Here is a 12,119-nt window from a genome sequence, read left to right as displayed (position 1 = left end):
TAAATGGTGTTGGACTTTGTCAAATGCCTTTTCTGCATCAGTTGATAAGATCATGTGGTTTTTGTCTTTTGTTTTATTTATGTGATGGATTACATTAATGGTTTTTCTGATATTAAACCGCCTTGCATACCTGGTATAAATCCCACTTGATCATGGTGAATTATTTTTTTGATGTGTTGTTAGATTCTATTGGCTAGAATTTTGTTGAGGATTTTTGCATCTATGTTCATGAGGGATCTAGGTGTATAATTTTCTTTTTTTGTAATGTCTTTACCTGGTTTTGGTATCAGGGAGATGGTGGCTTCATAGAATGAGTTGGGTAGTATTCCGTCATTTTCTATGCTTTGGAATACCTTCAGAAGTAGTGGTGTTAACTCTTCTCTGAAAGTTTTGTAGAACTCTGCAGTGAAGCCATCTGGGCCAGGGCTTTTTTTTTTGTTGGGAGTTTTTTGATTACCGTTTCAATCTCTTTTTTTGTTATGGGTCTATTTAATTGTTCTACTTCTGAATGTGTTAGTTTAGGTAGGTAGTGTTTTTCCAGGAATTCATCCATTTCTTCTAGGTTTTCAAATTTGTTAGAGTACAATTTTTCATAATAATCTGAAATGATTCTTTTAATTTCATTTGGTTCTGTTGTGATGTGGTCCTTCTTGTTTCTTATTCAGGTTATTTGTTTCCTTCCCTGTATTTCTTTAGTCAGTCTAGCCAATGGTTTATCAATTTTGTTAATTTTTTCAAAGAACCAGCTTTTGGCTTTGTTAATTCTTTCAATTGATTTTCTGTTCTCTAACTCATTTAGTTCAGCTCTAATTTTTATTGTTTGTTTTCTTCTGGTGCCTGATGGATTCTTTTGTTGCTCAGTTTCTATTTGTTCAAGTTGTAGGGACAGTTCTCTGATTTTGGCTCTTTCTTCTTTTTGTATGTGTGCATTTATCGATATAAATTGGCCTCTGAGCACTGCTTTTGCTGTGTCCCAGAGGTTTTGATAGGAAGTATTTTCATTCTCGTTGCTTTCTAAGAATTTCCTTATTCCCTCCTTGATGTCTTCTATAACCCAGTCTTTTTTCAGGAGGGTATTGTTCATTTTCCAAGTATTTGATTTCTTTTCCCTAGTTTTTCTGTTATTGATCTCTAGTTTTATTGCCTTGTGGTCTGAGAAGATGCTTTGTAATATTTCGATGTTTTGGATTCTGCAAAGGTTTGTTTTATGACCTAATATGTGGTCTATTCTAGAGAATGTTCCATGTGCGCTAGAAAAAAATATATATTTTGCAGCAGTTGGGTGGAGAGTTCTGTATAAGTCAATGAGGTCAAGTTGGTTGATTGTCTTAAGTAGGTTTTCCGTGTCTCTGTTGAGCTTCTTACTGGATATCCTGTCCTTCTCCGAAAGTGGTGTGTTGAAGTCTCCTACTGTAATTGTGGAGGTATCTATGTCACTTTTCAATTCTGTTAAAATTTGATTTATGTATCTTGCAGTCCTGTCACTGGGTGCATAAATATTTAATATGGTTATGTCTTCCTGATCAATTGTCCCTTTTATCATTATATAGTGTCCTTCTTTATCCTTTGTGGTGGATTTAAGTCTAAAGTCTATTTTGTCAGAAATTAATATTGCTACTCCTCTTCTTTTTTGCTTATTGTTTGCTTGATATATTTTTTTCCATCCTTTGAGTTTTAGTTTGTTTGTGTCTCTAAGTCTAAGGTGTGTCTCTTGCAGGCAGCATATAGATGTATCGTGTTTCTTTATCCAGTCTGTGACTCTCTGTCTCTTTATTGGTGCATTTAGTCCATTTACATTCAGGGTAATTATAGATAAATAAGTTTTTAGTGCTGTCATTTTGATGCCTTTTTATGTGTGTTGTTGACAATTTCATTTTTCCACATACTTTTTTGTGCTGAGGCGTTTTTCTTAGTAAATTGTGAGATCCTCATTTTCATAGTGTTTGACTTTATGTTAGTTGAGTCGTTACGTTTTTCTTGGCTTTTATCTTGAATTATAGAGTTGTTATACCTTTTTGTGGTTACCTTATTATTTACCCCTATTTTTCTCAGTAAAAACCTAACTTGTATTGTTCTATATCGCCTTGTATCACTCTCCATGTGGCTCAATGCTTCTGTATTTAGTCCCTCTTTTTGATTATTGTGATCTTTTACCTATTGACTTCCATGATTCCCTGTTATGTGTATTTTTTTTTAATTAATCTTAATTTGTTTGTTTTTGTGATTTCCCTATTTGAGTTGATATCAGGACGTTCTGTTTTGTGACCTTGTGTTGTGCTGATATCTGATATTATTGGTTCTCTGACCAAACGATATCCTTTAGTATTTCTTGCAGCTTTGGTTTGGTTTTTGCAAATTCTCTAAACTTGTGTTTATCTGTAAATATCTTAATTTCACCTTCATATTTCAGAGAGAGTTTTGCTGGATATATGATCCTTGGCTGCCAGTTTTTCTCCTTCAGTGTTCTGTATATGTCGTCCCATTCCCTTCTTGCCTGCATGGTTTCTGCTGAGTAGTCTGAACTTATTCTTATCGATTCTCCCTTGAAGGAAACCTTTCTTTTCTCCCTGGCTGCTTTTAAAATTTTCTGTTTATCTTTGGTTTTGGTGAGTTTGATGATAATATGTCTTGGTGTTTTTCTTTTTGGATCAATCTTAAATGGGGTTCAATGAGCATTTGGATAGATATCTTTTCGTCTTTCATGATGTCAGTGAAATTTTGTGTCAGGAGTTCTTCAACTATTTTCTCTGTGTTTTCTGTCCCCCCTCCCTGTTCTGGGACTCCAATCACTCGCAGGTTATCCTTCTTGATAGAGTCCCACATGATTCTTAGGGTTTCTTCATTTTTTTAAATTCTTTTATCTGATTTTTTTTCAGCTATGTTGGTGTTGATTCCCTGGTCCTCCAGATGTCCCAGTCTGCATTCTAATTGCTCGAGTCTGCTCCTCTGACTTCCTATTGCGTTGTCTAATTCTGTAACTTTATTGTTAATCTTTTGGATTTCTACATGCTGTCTCTCTATGGATTCTTGCAACATATTAATTTTTCCACTATGTTCTTGAATAATCTTTTTGAGTTCCTCAACAGTTTTATCAGTGTGTTCCTTGGCTTTTTCTGCAGTTTGTCTTATTTCATTTGTGATGTCTTGAAGCATTCTGTAAATTAGTTTTTTATATTCTGTATCTGATAATTCCAAGATTGTATCTTCATTTGGGAAAGATTTTGATTCTTTTGTTTGGGGGGTTGTAGAAGCTGTCATGGTCTGCTTCTTTAAGTGGTTTGATATGGATTGTTGTCTCTGAGTCATCACTGGGAAACTAGTTTTTCCAGAAAATCCGCTAAAAAAAAAAATGCAGTCAGATCCCTATCAGAGTTCTCCCTCTGGCTCAGGCTATTAGGATGTTAATGAAGCCGCCTGCATCCAGTCCAAATCCCGGCAGGATGGTTCCCTGGTGACGCTGCTCTCCCCGTTCCAAGACCAGTCACTGCCTCCCGGGGACTTCTCCTACCGGCTGCGTCCCACACCACCCGCGGAACCGGCTGGTCCCCCTCCTGGGGTTAGTTCAGGGGGTGGAGCAGCTCTCTGTGCTTGTGCCGTACCTGAGTGGTAAGCTGGCTCCAGGCTCTGAAAATAATCGCTGCTTCCCCGTATTAGTTCATTCTCCGTCTCTAAATCTGTGTTTGTTGTTCAGGGTTCGTAGATTGTTATGTATGTGATCGATTCACTTGTTTTTCTGTGTCTTTGTTGTAAGAGGGCTCCGAGGTAACGTCTGCCTAGTCCACCATCTTGGCTTCGCCCCCTATGTGAAACATTTTAAATAGTACACATAAACTTCTCTTTAACTCTACTGCATATAAAACAGGAGCATTGTTACCCACAGTCAGATTCCTGGGGTTTCTATAAGAGTGACGTAAGAACTTGGCTCACCTTTGGGCATCACTGACTAAGTTGAAGCATGATCTCTAGCTCATAATCTCTCATGAATTGATAGTCATTTTTTATTGTTACTTGAGGTTGAGTCAGAACTGACTCATGGCGACCCAATCTACAACAGAATGAAACTTTGCTCAGTATTGTGCCATCTTTACAATGCTTGGTTCATTGTTGAAGCCAATGTGTATTGTGAGTACCTGCCAACCTAGAGGCCTCATCTTTCAGCACTTTATCAGACAGTGGTAAATTGTAATCCATTTTTATTGACTGACTTTTGGAAGTAGATCTCCAGGTCTGTGTTAGTCTGTAAACTCCACTGAAACCTGTCCATCATGGGTGACCTTGCTTGTATTTAAAATACTGCTGGTATAGCTTCCAACATCATAGCAGCACACGAACTACCACTAATATCAGATCATCCATATTTTATATAAACTTGTGTTGTTGTCACTACCACCTATTGAATTAGGATTGAGTTAGAATGCTTTCATACTTACTAATGGGCCATTTGAGATATCTGTAGCCAGAATCCCTCTGTGGTCACTACTGCAGGCACTGGGCATAGGATGTTTTTAGGATTAGCTAATTGCAGTCTCTTGACAGTCTTCTGTAAGCTCTGTTATTTTTCTCATTTTTACAGAGGGGGAAATGGAGGTTTGCAGAAGTGTAAGGGTAATTTCTGAAGGATAGTTTGTCCAAATCCAGACAGCTGGGCAGTGGCAGAGCCAGGCTTCAAGCACAGTCCCAGACTACATTTGCCCCAGCACCAAGCCTTTACACATACACCTGCCCCACTACCCAGCCCAGACACGTTCTTTCTGCCTGGGCATAAGGGGTGTATCTTTGAAAGCAGGCACTACCAAGCTACAGAGAGGTCACTGTTACAAGGTATATTTGGCAGCAATCTGATGGCAGTCCTCCTTACCCCTTCCACCGGATGTGGTCTTGTGTACTGCCTGTAGAACAGGATTTGCGACATGAATCACCGAAGTTGCAAAGGTTACTTTGCCTACGTGGAGCTTGTGCAAGAGGCTGGCTCAACATCATGGGACACCTCCTTAAATATGGTGCTGACGTCAATTTCAGCACCCAGGATGTAACAAGGTCAGTGGTGGGTCTGGCTTCAGCCTGGGATACGCTGTGGTTCTCAGGGTGTACACGAAACTCTGGAAGAAAGATTAGAGGGACATGATAGTACACGGATGGCAAAATTCTCTGGAATTGAATTAAAGAGAACTTTTTGGCAAGTCCAGTATAACTTTAAACATTTATAAGGAACTGAAGTTGCACAGTGGTTAAAGCAATTGACTGCTGACTGAAAGGCTGACGGTTCAAAGTCACCAGCAGCTCCACAGGAGAAAGACATGGCAGTCTGCTTCCATAGAGATTTATAGTCTTGGAAACATTATGGGGTCACTATGAGTCAGAATTGACTCTACGCAGTGGGTTTTGGTTAAAAGTTTATGATGTGTCTTCTGGTTTTCAGCCTAATTTCCTTTTCTCTCTAGTGTCAAATAACATTATCTCAGGATGGGGCTGCAGACAGTGTTTCATCTCCCAGTGGACATAGATGGGAGGGCTTTTTACTCTCCTGAGAACATACCGCAGACACTCACTGATTCTAGACCAGCTCCTGATCGCATTTCCTCTCTCCTTACCATTCTTCAGCTTCTGGTCCAGTGGGTTGATCATTGATCTGTATAAAATCCTGGGATCAGGATTTTAGTTGAGCCTTCCCTAATCATTTATCTTTGTACTTAGTTTCTTTTAAAAATGGAGTTCCAAAAAAAAAAGCCCACAGTGACTCCATGTGACACAGGAGAACTGCCCCATAACGTTTTTAGGATGTAACCTTTACAGGAGCAGATCACCAGGTCTTCTTCCCACAGAGCAGCCGGTGGGTTCAAACTGCTGACCTTTTGATTAGGAGCCAACTGTTTAACCACTGCACCACCAGGACTCCAGAAACAAACATCATGTGCACAAGCTCAGTCCTCACTGTGTGTCTCTCCCCAGGCCTCTCCATAATGCAATTGAGGATGATCACTTGGAAATTGTCCAGCTGCTCCTTTCCTATGTTGCTGAACCCTCTCTAGCTCTATACTCAGGTGGAACCATCATGAAAATGACTCACAGCAAACTTATGGAAAGGTTTCTGAGAGGTAGATCATGTCAAGAATCATGAATCACAAAGTTCAAGAAGTGCTGTTTATTTTTAAAAAATTAGGTGGTAATTATTTAGATTTGGATTTTACTAAGCAGAAGTTTAAAAACTTGAGTTTTAAAGAGTTTAGGACAGCAATAATGTGTTTAATCTTTTGTGTGGTAAATCATTCGTCTAATGAAGCTAATTATTTTCAGGAATAGTCATTGATTACACATTTGCTTTGATCTGTTCACACTAATGGAGCCCTGGTGGCACAGTGGTTAAGAGGTCAACTGCTAACCAAAAGGTCAGCAGTGTAAATTCACCAGTCAATCCTTGGAAATCCTATGGAGTAGTTCTACTCTGTCCTATAGGATCCCTATGAGTTGGAATCAACTCAGTGACAACGGGTTTTGGTTTATTCACACTAATGCTTTAGGAGATTTCCTAAAATTATTTGCACTTCCTGAAAATGCATTTTCATCTTAGCTATGGCTCATATTTTTACATTGAGAGTCTGGATGAAAGTCCTAAGCCTTTTATACATGAAGTTATTTGGATAGTTCTTGGTGTTCAGTCACTGGATAACCCATTACTAAAGCTGTAGTCATTAAACCCTTTAAAAACCTTTTGCTGTCAAGTCAATTCCAACTCATAGCAGTCCTATAGAACAGAGTAGAAATGCCCTATAGAGTTTCCAACGAGCCTCTGGTGCATGCAAACTGCTCACCTTTTAGTTAGCAGCCATAGTTCTTAAACACTACACCAGCAGTTTCCCTAGTTATTAAAGGACCTATAAAACAGAAGCAAAAAGCATAAGAGTTTCATGAGTGTAACGTGCCTGCACTTAAATTACTTATCATACACTTAGAGCCAAAGAATGTCACTAACTTAAGTTACAGTAAGTAAGTTATAGTTAATGTAACCCAAAGTTACATTTACTTACTGCCATTTTAGCTTTTATTTTTGCATATCAAAGTGCAGAAAGTTTTAGCTTACCAATTTATGTTTTGTTTTGGTGGGCTAGAGTGTTATGGTATCTGTCCCTGGGAAGACTAGCAACTTTTGCCAGAAACTGGATTGGTGTGCAAAAAAGGAACTTTGTGGGGGAGACAGGAAGTGGCATGCCAACCTGTTCTGCTTTTATAGGAAAAATGCCTCCTAAGACTGCCAGCATATTGTCCATATCAGCAGGTCTTATCTTTCTCTCTCTCTCCAGATTATTTAAATGGCCTACAGTATTGTGATGACTCAGAAGACTCTTGGAAGTTCTATGGCAGCTCTGTGTGTGGTGAGCAAAACGTTTTCAGCTGAATAGGTAGTGAATAAGCTACGGCACATTTCTCTCTGGTGTGAGAGAGGACAGGAAGATGATCAGTACTGTAAACTGGGCTTGACTGGAAAAGGATCCCTTTTTTACTTTGAGACCCTTATTTCATGATACCTGAAATTTTGCTTTTTTTCTTACCATTAGAACCAGATAGTAAAAATGTATATGATATTTTGGCAAAATCCCCAGGATCAGAGCATCAGGATGAGGATGAGGCCTACAGTGATGTATTTGAGACAGGATACAAAAGATTAATATACAGAACCCTTCAAGATATCAGGAAGGAAATCAGGCAATACGCAGAACAAGCCAAGGAACACACAGATAAAGCAGGTGAATAAATTAAAAAGGTTATTCAGGAACATGATGAAAAATTTAATAAGCTAGAAAAATTGATAGAGAGCAATCAGAAATTTGAACAATTAACAATAAAATTACAGAATTAGACAACTCCATAGAAAGTCAGAGGAGTAGAATTGAGGAATTGGAAGGCAGAATTGGTGAACTTGAAGATACAGCACTGGTCACCAACACATTTGAAGAAAAATCAGATAAAATAATTTTTTTAAAAAAGAAGCTTAAGAGTCACGTGGGACTCTATCAAGAGAAATACGCTACGAGTGACTAGGGTTTCACAACAGGGAAGCACAACAGAAAATGGAGAATTGTTGAAGATTTGTTGGCAGAAAACTTCCCTGATATCGTGAAAGATGAGAAGATATCTATCCAAGATGCTCATCAAACACCTCATGAAGTAAATTTTAAAAGAAAGTCACCAAGACATATTTTAATCAAACTTGCCAAAACCAAACATAAAGAGGATTTTAAGAGCAGCTAGCGATAAACAATAAGTCACCTACAAAGGAGAGTCAATAAGAATAAACTTGGACTACTCGGCAGAAACTATGCAGGCAAGGAGGGAATGGGATGACTTACAGAAAAAAATTGAAGGAAAAAAATTGCCAGCCAAGAATCATAGATTGAACAAAACTGTCTCTCAAATATGAAGGTGAAATTAGGACATTTCCAGGTAAACAGAAGTTTAGGGAATTCATGAAAACCAAACCAAAACTACAAGAAATACTAACGGGAGTTCTTTGGTTAGAAAATCAATAATATCTGGTATCAGCCCAAGACTAGAACACTGGGCAGAGCAATCGGATGTCAACCCAGACAGGATAATCACAAAAATAAATCAAGATTAAAAAAACGCTCAAAACAGGGAAACAGTGACGTTATTATGTAAAAGAAGACAACACTAAAACAATAAAGAGAGGAACTCAAGGCAATATGAAGAAATAAAAGTTAGGTTTAAATTTAGAAATATGGTAGTAAATAATAAGGTGACCACAAAGGAGACAAACTATCCTACTTATCAAAATAAAATACACAAAAAAAATAGAGACCTAGCAGAGAAAAACCAACAACGATGGATATGAGGAAAAGACAATATATAAAGATAATCTACACAGCACAAAAAATTAAGTGAGAAAAAGAAACTGTGAACAACACACACACACACAAAAAAGATACCAAAATGATAGTATTAAATTCTTACCTATCCATAATTACACTGAATGTAAATGGACTAAATGCACCAATAAAGAGACAGGGAATGGCAAATTGCATTAAAAAACACGATCCAGCTATACGCTTCTTACAAGAGACACACTTTAGATGTAGAAACACAAACAAACAAACACTCGTGGAGGGAAAAAAATACATATCAAGCAAACAACAATCAAAAAAGAGCAGGAGTGGCAGTATTAATTTCTGACATAATAGACTTTAAAGTTAAATCTACCACAAAGGATAAGGAAGGACACTATATAATGATTAAACAGACAATACACCAGGAGGATATTACCATATTAAATATTTATGCACCCAATGAAAGGGCTGCAAGATACATAAGACAAACTCAATCAGCATTGAAAAGTGAGATAGAGACCTCCACAATAACAGTAGGAGACCAACAACACTTTCGGTGAAAGACAGGACATCCAGAAAGAAAGCTCAACAAAGACACGGAAGATCTAAATGCCATAATCAACCAACTTGACCTCATAGACATATACAGAACACTCCACCCAATAGCAACCAAGTATACTTTCTTTTCTAGTGCACATGGAACGTCCTCTAGAATAGACCACATATAAAGTCACAAAGCAAACCTTAGCAGAATCCAAAACATCAAAATATCACAGAGCACCTTCTCTGACCATAAGGCCACAAAAGTAAAAATCAATGACAGAAAGAGCAGAGAAAAGAAATCAAACACTTGGAAAATGAACAATATGCTGCTCAAAAAAGACTGGATTATAGAATACATGAAGGATAGAATAAAGAAATTCATAGCATCCAACAAGAATGAAAACACTTTCTATCAGAACTTTTGGGATACAATGAAAGCAGTGCTCAGAGGTCAATTTATATCAGTAAATACACACATACAAAAAGAAGAAAGGGCCAAAGTCAAAGAATTATCCCTACAACTTGAACAAATAGGAAGAGAGCAACAAAAGAAACTGTCAGACACCAGAAGAAAACAAATAATAAAAATTAGAGTAGAACTAAATGAAATAGAAAACTGAAAAACAATTCAAAGAATTAACAAAACCAAAAGCTGGTTCTTTGAAAAAAATCAACCAAGTTGATAAACCATTGGCCAAACCGAAAAAAGAAAAACAGGAGAGGAAGCAAATAACCCGAATAGGAAATGAAATGGATGACATTACAGCAGATCCGACTGAAATTAAAAGAATCATATCTGATTACTATGAAGAATTGTACTCTAACAAATTTGAAAACGTAGATTTGGATGAATTCCTAGAAAAACACTGCCTACCTAAACTAACACAAACAGAGGTAGACCAACTAAATAGGCCCATAACAAAAGAAGAGATTGAAAGGTAATTAAAACACTCCCAACAACAACAAAAAAAGCCCTGGCCCTGACAGCTTCCCGGCAGAGTTCTACCAAACTTTCAGAGAAGAGTTAATACCACTACTACTAAAGGTATTTCAGATAATAGAAAAGAACGGAGTACTCCCAAATTAATTCTATGAAACCACTATATCCCTGATACCAAAACCAGGTAAAGTCACCACACAAAAAGAACAATACAGACCTTTATCCCTCCTGAACTTAGATGCAAAAATCCTCAACAAAACTCTAGCTAATACAATTTAACAACACATCAAAAAATAATTCACCATGACCAAGTGGGATTCATACCAGGTATGCAGGGATGGTTCAACATTAGAAAAACAATTAATGTAATCCATCATATATAAATAAAACAAAAGACAAGAATCACATGATTTTATCAATTGATACAGAAAAGGTATTTGACAAAATTCAACACCCATTCATGATAAAAACTCTCAGCAAATTAGGAATAGAAGGAAAATTCCTCAGCATAATAAAGGACATTTATACAAAGCCAACAGCCAACATCATCCTAAATGAAGAGAGTGTGAAAGCATTCTCCTTAAAATCGGGAACCAGACAAAGATGCCCTTTATCACCACTCTTACTCAACATTGTGCTGGAGGTCCTAGCCAGAGCCGTTAGGCTAGATAAAGAAATAAAGTGCATCCATATTGGAAAGGAAGATGTAAAAGTATCTCTATTTGAAGATGACATTGTCTTATTCACAGAAAACCCTAAGGAATCCTCAAGAAAACTATTAAACTAATAGAAGAGTTCAGCAGGGTATCAGGATACAAGATATACAAAAATCAGTTGGATTCCTCTATACCAACAAAAAGAACATTGAAGAGGACATCACCAAATCAATACCATTTACAGTAGCTCCCAAGAAGATAAAGTACTTAGAAATAAATCTTACCAGAGAGGTAAAAGACTTATACAAAGAAAGCTACAAAACACTTCTGCAAGAAACCAGAAGAGACCTACATACGTGGAAAAACATACCTTGCTCATGGATAGGAAGACTTAAGATTGTAAAAATGTCTACTTCTACCAAAAGCAACCTACAGATTTAGTGCAATTCTGATCCAAATTCCAATGGCATTTTTTAATGAGATGGAGAAACAAATCACCAACTTCATGTGGAAGGGAATGAAGCCCCGGATAAGTAAAGTGGGAGGCCTCACCTCCCTGATTTTAGAACCTATTATATTGCCCTTGTAGTCAAAATAGCCTGGCCTGGTAAAACAACAGATACGAGACCAATGAAACAAAATTGAGAATCCAGGCATAAATCCATCCACATATGAGCAGTTGATATTTGACAAAGGCCCAAAAACAGTTAAATGGGGGAAAAGACAGTCTTTTTAACAAATGGTGCTGGCATAACTGGGTATCCATCTGCAAAAAAATGAATCAAGACGCATATCTTACACCATGCACAAAAAAGAACTCAGAATGGATCAAAGACCTAAATATAAAATCTAAAACGATAAAGATCATGGAAGAAAAAATAGGGACAATGTTAAGAGCCCCAATACATGGCATAAACCGTATAGAATACATTACTAACAAGGCAGAAGAAAAAGTAGATAACAGCTCCTAAAAATCAAACACCTACGCTCATCCAAAGACTTCACCAAGAGACTAAGAAGACTACTTTTAGACTGGGAAAAACTTTTTAACTATGACATTTCCCATCAATGACTGATCTCTAAAATCTACATGATACTACAAAAACTCAAGTACAAAAAGACAAATAACCCAATTAAAAA

At 37.3% G+C, this 12,119-nt stretch overlaps 1 pseudogene; it reads left to right on the top strand.

Annotated features, from left to right (window-relative positions):
* LOC126069847 (BCL-6 corepressor-like) overlaps positions 1–7,654 on the top strand; it is an 82,687-nt pseudogene extending 75,033 nt beyond the window's left edge.
* The last annotated feature ends 4,465 nt before the right edge of the window (positions 7,655–12,119 follow it).

Source organism: Elephas maximus, chromosome Y (assembly GCF_024166365.1).
Source record: "Elephas maximus indicus isolate mEleMax1 chromosome Y, mEleMax1 primary haplotype, whole genome shotgun sequence".
In the NCBI taxonomy this organism is placed as follows: Eukaryota; Metazoa; Chordata; class Mammalia; order Proboscidea; family Elephantidae; genus Elephas; species Elephas maximus.
This window is presented reverse-complemented; position numbering and strand designations above follow the sequence as displayed.